This window comes from Haplochromis burtoni, unplaced genomic scaffold (genome assembly GCF_018398535.1).
Source record: "Haplochromis burtoni strain Fernald_Lab_line unplaced genomic scaffold, NCSU_Asbu1 Contig_112, whole genome shotgun sequence".
NCBI classification, from domain to species: domain Eukaryota; kingdom Metazoa; phylum Chordata; class Actinopteri; order Cichliformes; family Cichlidae; genus Haplochromis; species Haplochromis burtoni.
In genome coordinates this window covers 439,704-447,648 of record NW_024582473.1, presented here as the reverse complement: position 1 = coordinate 447,648, position 7,945 = coordinate 439,704, and the positions used below count along the sequence as shown (strand labels likewise).

At 38.9% G+C, this 7,945-nt stretch overlaps 1 long non-coding RNA gene across 1 annotated transcript; it reads right to left on the bottom strand.

Moving 5' to 3' along the window:
- Window positions 1-115: 115 nt before the first annotated feature.
- On the bottom strand, window positions 116-7,547 carry LOC121814972. Its single transcript, XR_006054695.1, has 3 exons — window positions 7,342-7,547; window positions 1,141-1,331; window positions 116-629 (listed from the first exon to the last, which is right to left on the bottom strand). It is a non-coding gene; the product is annotated as an uncharacterized LOC121814972 (long non-coding RNA).
- Window positions 7,548-7,945: the final 398 nt, after the last annotated feature.

The following is a 7,945-nucleotide window of genomic DNA, read 5'->3' as shown; positions in this document are numbered from 1 at the left end:
CACACACACACACACACACACACACACACACACACACACACACACACACACGCTAGAATTGCTGTCCTGCACACATCTCACTTAAAATGAATGCCAGCTTGTAATTCTTTCTGCTCAGTCATGATTTTATTTTGTATATTTCCTGCAAGAATGCATATAAGGATTTTGCTACAAACAGCACATAATTGGTTTCAGGATTCAAGGTAATGTTTGTCGCAGTTCACTTAAAGGTTTCACAATCCATTGTTGTGGGAATAGCAGAAATTTCCTCCACCTGGTTTGGATCATTGCATGATGAATGGGCAGAAAAATTACTTGCAAAAACTTGTTATAAGACAGAAAACAAAAAAAAAAAGGGGGGGGGGACTGTTAGAATATCTCTGATGAACTGCTGTACTCTTGTAAACTCCTAGCACAACAAACTTTGTTCACCAAGTAGTTTTTTTTCCATCAATAATAAGTATTTCATTTTGTTTTGTTACACGAGCGGAGCCAGGGACATCATCCTGAGCGTCTGATGCTTGAAAAGAATTCAGGAAAAGGCATGATAGCGTCACACAGTTGTTCCCGATTTGTTGACTGCACACCCATGATGTGACTCTCCTGTTCCAGCACATCCCAAAGGTGCTCTGTTGGATTGAGATCTGGTTACTAATGATAAAAATTAAAAATTCACACTTTACTTTTGCTTTGTAAAGATGGTCACATTGTCCTTCTGGAAGCAGGACAACGTGCAGAAGATGCTCACTAGACTGGGTTTAAACCTAATTTTGTTTTGATAATTATTTTCCAAGTATTTAGACTCCTATTTAAGTATTTAATGGGGCAAATAAATGCAAAATATATATCTTTAAGTACCTAAAGTAAACTTCAAAGTCGCCAAAGAATAGCCTGACTATTCTTTAATAAGTTTGTGTCTTCCATGAAAAGCATGGAAATACTTCAGGTTAAACCTAGGGTCAACCTACTAGTCAGCTATGTGAATACATAAACATTTTCCAAATCAAGGACAGATAAGGGTAATGGGCAGGGTTTTGGTTCTGAGTAAGATTCTGTAGCTCTTGCCTGATACACTTTTGGAACTAATTTAATGCATACAATAACATATAACATGTTTTATTTCCATTTTCATGTTTTTACCTCCAAATCTGAAGCCATGGTCCTCAGGCAGAAAAGGATGGAGTCCCCACTCCGGGTCAGGGACGAGACCCTGCCCCAAGTGGAGGAGTTTAAGTATCTCCGCGTCTTGTTCACGAGTGATGGGAGAAGGGAGCGGGGGATCGACAGACGGATTGGTGCAGCAGCTGCAGTGATGCGGACGCTGTACCGTTCTGTTGTGGTGAAGATAGAGCTGAATGTAAAAGCGAAGCTCTCAATTTACCAGTCGATCTACGTCCCTACCCTCACCTATGGTCACGAGCTGTGGGTAGTGACCGACAGAACAAGATTGCGAATACAAGCGGCAGGAGGGGTGGCTGGCCTCTCCCTTAGAGATAGGGTGAGAAGTTCGGCAATTCGGGAGGGGCTCAGAGTAGAGCAGCTGCTCCTCCACATTGAAAGGAGCCAGTTGAGGTGGTTCGGGCATCTGACAAGGATTTGTTTTAGGGGTTTTTTTTGCAATTTTATTTCTAATTTTATATGAAAAAGGTTATCACATTATTTTATTCCCTTTAACATCATGCTGTGGCTCATGACAGATTTTTGTCCATCAACATCTTGAATGTGGTGTGGCCATTCATAAAAATTAGAAAGTGCAGACTCAGAGAATGGTAACTCTGGTTATTGATTATCCCCAGTGGACAATTTTACCATGATTTCTAACACCTGCACCTTTTCTTTCATCGGGAGCCACATACAAACATGTAGATGATGTGGTCTGTTTAGTGACCTTATGATTAGGGATGGGTATCGTTTAGGTTTTATCCGATATCGGTGCCAAACCGGTACTTTTGAAACGGTGCCGGTGCTTAAACGGTGGTCGAACCGGTGCTTAAAGAATGGAGAACACAAACTTTGTCCAAAAACCTCTTATGTTTTTATTTGTAGAAGTCTCTTTTTTTCTGCAAAATGATAACCAAGTTAGCCTTTTCTGTTGATACAACATACCTCATTTGGTTGGAACTGGTGCTTAAACAATGGAAAACACAAACTTTGTCCTATAACCTCTCATGTTTAGCTGTTTTTTTTTTTGTAAAAAGACAACAACGTTAGCCTTTTCTGCAGCTCTATATGGCGTTATTTTTGTGCCACTATTCTGAGCGCACGTAAAAAACAAATTGCAGATGCAAGTGTTGCATTTTGAGGAGAAATTTATTTTGAGCGAAGAAAAGCTGAATTTGAGTGAACAAAATTCATTGCTGCGTGCAAAAAATGTATTTCAGTGTTTGCTGTTATCCACACACACACAATAGCAGCCTCTCTTGCTCAGTTTTTGCACTTGCGCTCGCTCGCAATGTGTTGCTCACGCTCTCAACATTTCTGCCCGTGCATGCTCAACTCTTTCTGTACACCGTTATATTTGTGCCACAAAACCAGCCAATCACAGACTTGGATGCAAAAAAATCTGATTGGCTGTTCTGGTCTCCAATCAGCTCGAAATGACGAAATGCAATATCCCAGAATCCATTTCGTCCAAAACTCAAACGAGGCAGTGGCGGAGGAACACAGAGTGGCGGAGTTTGAAATATTACTCTTTCTGGGTCACAAAATAAACTTTTAAGATATTTTCATGCGAGAATGGTGCTGTGTAAACTTCTAATATCTGCTCGATTCATCAAGACATCACATATTTGCATAAGTGCTCTAACGTTTTCGGAGATGCCTGTTACCCACCAGCTGACCGGGTGGTCACTCGGGTTAAACAGGTGTTGCAGCATTTTTCTTTTTGCAGCTTTTTTATATTTAATTGTGTTGTGGTTTGCAGTGTTTTGTGTTGTTTCACTTTAAATTTGTTTAAAAGGAAAAAGCTGAAAATTTAAATAGTTAAAAGTTGAAATGTGAATAGTTGGTTTTTGTATTATATGATTTATTTATTACATTTTATGTGGAGTGAATAAATAAAAGTATATTTACGGTGGCCCCTAGAGACAAAGCACGTAAAAACTCCAAAACACGTACAAAAGACAACAGAAGTGCTCCAGGATGCTAGGGCGCAGTGTTGAGCTTTTGTTACCTAGTGGCTACACAAGCCAGCAAGTACCAACGACCGGATTTGGTGTGTGGTAGTAACAGGTAAATGAACATTTTTTTAAATTATTTGAATATATATGAGTGCTTGTGTATAAATACACAAACAATACACATATGCTTTCAATTGTGTAATTTAAGTGATCTAGGTAGCTCTGTTTTGGAAGTTCAGTTAACGCTAGAAATGTGTTTTGGAGTTTGTACGTGCTTTGTCTCTAGGGGCCACCGCATATATTTATATATAAACATAAAACCACTTTTTTACATTAGTAATTCCTTTTGTGCATAATTTTATATTATTGTTAATAATAAATTAATTAAAGCAACAAAACAACCTGAAGAGCCGGTTCGGAGCTGAAAGAGCCGGCTCTTTTTAGTGAGCCGAAGCCGAAAGAGCCGGTTCTCTAAAAAAAGCCGGAAATCCCATCACTACTGTGAAGTACAGCAAGACTTCTGACCGCTTCACCTTGGCCATTTTTAATCTGTAGTTCTGCTGTAAAAGAACGTATGTACCTGGGCCCGCCTTACCTTTCCACTATCCTTGGAAAGGTAAAATGATTGACTAGAATCCAAAGTGTATTACATCTCAGCAAAAAAAAGCACCAAAATGTGCGCTGTTTTTCGGTCTGGTTACTACCGTTTATGTCAGAACCAGTGCCATAATGGCATCGGATACCGGTACCCATCCCTACTTATGATCCTTCCAATGGTAATCACCTTATTTGCCAAATACCAAATATTGATTTTGTGATCTCCCTCACCTTTTGGCCAAAATACCATTTTTGCACACAAAATCGCCACATAATATTTTCTTAAACAATCCTCGTGGATAAACAACCTTGTGACCTTTCTTCTAGTACCACCCTTCAGTCAAACCGTTTAACACCTCCACCCACATGAATATGAGAAAGTGTCTGCATGCTTGTTCACACTCTTACTTCTCCTTATAACAGCTGCTAGCAGGGTTTTAGCCTGTTACAACAGGTGTTGTCTTTTGCTTTTGGCATCTATACCTCCTCTTCCTTGGTTATTAACTGGCAGCCCTTTGCTTTGATTAAAGGACAAGTGTTTGCCACTCACAGCACTGCCTACAGGTGATGCTTGTTGTGGCAGCAGATGGTGTCATGTGTTGGCTTTGCTCCTGCTCTTATCATGGCAAAGTGGACAAGTCAGCTTATTTGTAAATGTAAACTTAATTTACCCAACACAAATAAACTACAACACAATGTGGGTATTATACGAGCTTAGCAACACTAGCCTCTGAATCCTGCACTTCCAGGTTGAAAGCCCCCCAAAGCCTTTTTGGTCATAAATACTGTCAGAAATATTTTTGTGAAAAAAAACTGTAATATTATTGCAGTTTTGAATGAACCTTCTCAGTCTGGATACAATTTGGTTTTACAGGTTCCCTTGAAACAAATTTTAATTGTTGTGGTGCTATTAAAAAGGAGTGTAATTGCTCGCTCAGTGGAAAATGCTATTATGTCACACACTGCTAACTATTTTTTTATTAAATACATTTGGTAATCTAGTTGGAGTAAAGGAGGCATCATGCGTTCTAAATTAAATGTAAGGTTGGTGGTTTGATCCCAGCTCCTCCACTGGCCTTGTTGCTACAAATGCCAATAAATGCACTGGTTGAATTTGTCACTGTATCACAGATTTGTTTCTGCTAGTTAATTACAACCCATGCACTAAGGTTAAAGAAGAAAAAGCTGCAGCTGTTAAGTAAATGAGTTGGGTTCACATATGAAAATACAGAAGTGTTAATTTATTTTATTCAAACTTTATATATCCAGGAAAAAAAATGAAAGTATTGAGATTAAAAATTTATTTTAAAAGTGTGTCCTGACCAAAAAGGCAGCAGTGGTGTACAATCATTTGGTCACACATGTTTTTTAAAAAAGGAATTAAATAATGAAAAGAATATTATGACATAATGATGCTTTGTGTAAATAATTAAGACCCAAATAAGAAAGTGGAAGTAACTATCAGCAGGCAACAGTAATCACGGAATACCGGGAAGCAAAACTAAATAACAAATAACAAAGTAAACACTACCAACATGAACTGGTGTGTAACTGTCAGCTACTCATGCTTTTACGTATAGCAAAGAATCCATAACAATGTTCTTATTTGCTTTGTAAGCTACTTCTGCTGTGTTTCCCTTGCAAACACTAACCAAGTGAGGCTTGCCTGGCATCAACCTTAAATAGTTTGTATCCTTGAATTACTTTTTCATTTTTTTAGCTAGATAATTTATCAGCATGTCCCAAAAACTTCAAAGAAAAACATAAATAAAGACTGCCGTTTATAAGATGAATATTTTCAACCCCTAGGTGTCTGTTTTATAGAAACATTAAATCCCATTTAAATTCCTACAAAACCTGCATGTATATGCATAGCGGTTAAGTATTTAAACACTCAACTCCTTGCTGCCTTTTATGCACAGACTGACCACCCTTTATTACTCTGTAAAGAGCCTAAGGCTTTGCAGTCTTAAAGCAGCTACAATAGCTGTGAAGCACTAAATTGCCTAGCATCGTGCCTAAGCAAACTCGTCCACTTTGCTGCATGCATTATCATATTTTTAAATCCACCTGATACACTTTTGGAACTAATTGACCACTTTCTGTGGAAATAAAGCATCAAGGACAAATAGGGAACACGCTCTTTCACACACTTTCAATATGACCTCAAGAGCACACACACACACACACACACACACACACACACGCCTGTCAAAGCCTTACACAGTTAAAAACTTAAATCTTCTAATTCTCCTGTGAGTACACTTTTCTCATATGTATGTTAATGAATCACTGTCTCAGCAAAACACACCCTCAGCAGCAAGGGAGTTTAAAGACCACCAGCGCTCAGTGAACCCTGGTGTCCCGGGAGATTTCCTGCCAAGACATGCCTCCTTTTTCTGTACCTGATATGTTTTTCTTCCTCAAGCCTGCATTAGCAAACGCCTTTGTCCACAGCTCTGGTGTTTGTAAATGGATATAGATAAATGCCTCCAATATGTCTCCAGTGTGAGTGACCCTGCATAATGCTAACTGAGCACATTGTCATGATTTTGTAAAGAAAAGTTTGGGGAAAAGTTGTTTCGGAATACAGCATCAATTTTGTCATTAAATACATTCAGATGGATGCGGTGAATAAAGCACAATATGATACTCTCAGGCAGTGTACTCAGCTAATAGCTCCAACATTTACTATCTGCCCAAACTCTTCTTAGAATATTTTCCATGTCTGGAATTGAATTAAAAACAACTTTATAATAAAGTGGCTCAAACTTGCCCACTTCCTGGGGCTGCAGATTGGGGATAAGATAGGTTGAATGTACCAATCGTGGTAGGGAGCATGTAGCATGTGACTTTTGTTATCTTGTCACATTTTTGTTCTAAGTGCATGTTGGGTATGAACAGTATTTAAAAAGAAGAAAAATGACACATTCTGAAAGGATAGTGTTAGAGTCATCACAGTGGTGACCTAGACCTCAGTTATGCACCAAATAAGCAACTGCTTGATATTCTATATGTTTCAGAGTGACAAACTTGTTATCATTTTTCTATTACAGTAACAGTGTTTGATAAATTCCATCCCTACATAGTTCACCCTGGATCAGGTCACAGAGGCAGCAGTCTAATCAGAGAAGCCCAGATCTTCTACTCCCTCCAGCTCTTCTAGGTGGGCACAGCCAAGCTGGAGTAATCTTTAAGTCGGCCATGCCTGCAACAGCTCACTTAGAAGAAATCATGGAGGCAACCTGAGCAGATGCTGTAACACCTCATCTGGATCTCCCCTCTGCCGCTTTTAGTTATGAGTGCAGGAATGCCCATATGGAAAAGAAATAGTAAAAACTTATATGACTTAACTCATGAAAGTGGCCACTTTCATGAGTAAATCATATAAGGCTTACATGATTTACTCATGAAAGTGGCCACTTTCTCATTACTTTCATATATTGTTTTAGTAAGTATCCAAAACATACAAGTTTCATTATATAATTTTTCAAGGGATCTTATATCTGTTTTTACTCTTGTATGCTTTTCATACAAGTTTCACACAAGACAGGTACAAACTTTATAAGATTTATATATAACTTTTCCATATGGGTGTACTTGACCCATAAATCGTCAGCCTCACCTTCTCACTCGGCTCTGCATCACTGCAGATGCTGATCCAGTCCATCTTTCACTCCTCACTCATTCTTTGTGAACAGGATCCCAAGATACTTGAACTCCTCCTTTTGTAACTAATTTCTAACCCGAGTGTACAATCCAGCCTTTTGGTGTACGAGGACCAGGACTTCAGACCTCACGCCACTTCAGACTTGGCTGCAAACCACCCATACCAGCTGGAGGTCTTTGCTCGGCAAGTCTGATAAAGCGTGTTTTTACTGAAAAAAGACCTTTGCACGTGGTGGGTGTTTGTATGTCTGTGGGCTGACTTTGTCAACATGAAAGTGAAAGACATACAATGACCAAACTTTCTACATTTGTTGTTGAGGTGATCTTGAACCTTTACAGGCATTTTAGATGACAGTGAAACAAAGGTTGAGTATGAGCCCAACCTAATGATTGTTGAGAATGAATGAAAAAAAAAACTTTAACAAATGTCTAAAGAAACAAAGAAGGGTTGGTTGCAGCGAGGAATATACTGAGAGTAATGATTCAGATCTTTGTGGCTCTTAATGTTTCACAGTCATTTAGCTGACCCACCTACAACTATTTCAGTTCATTCTCACAGT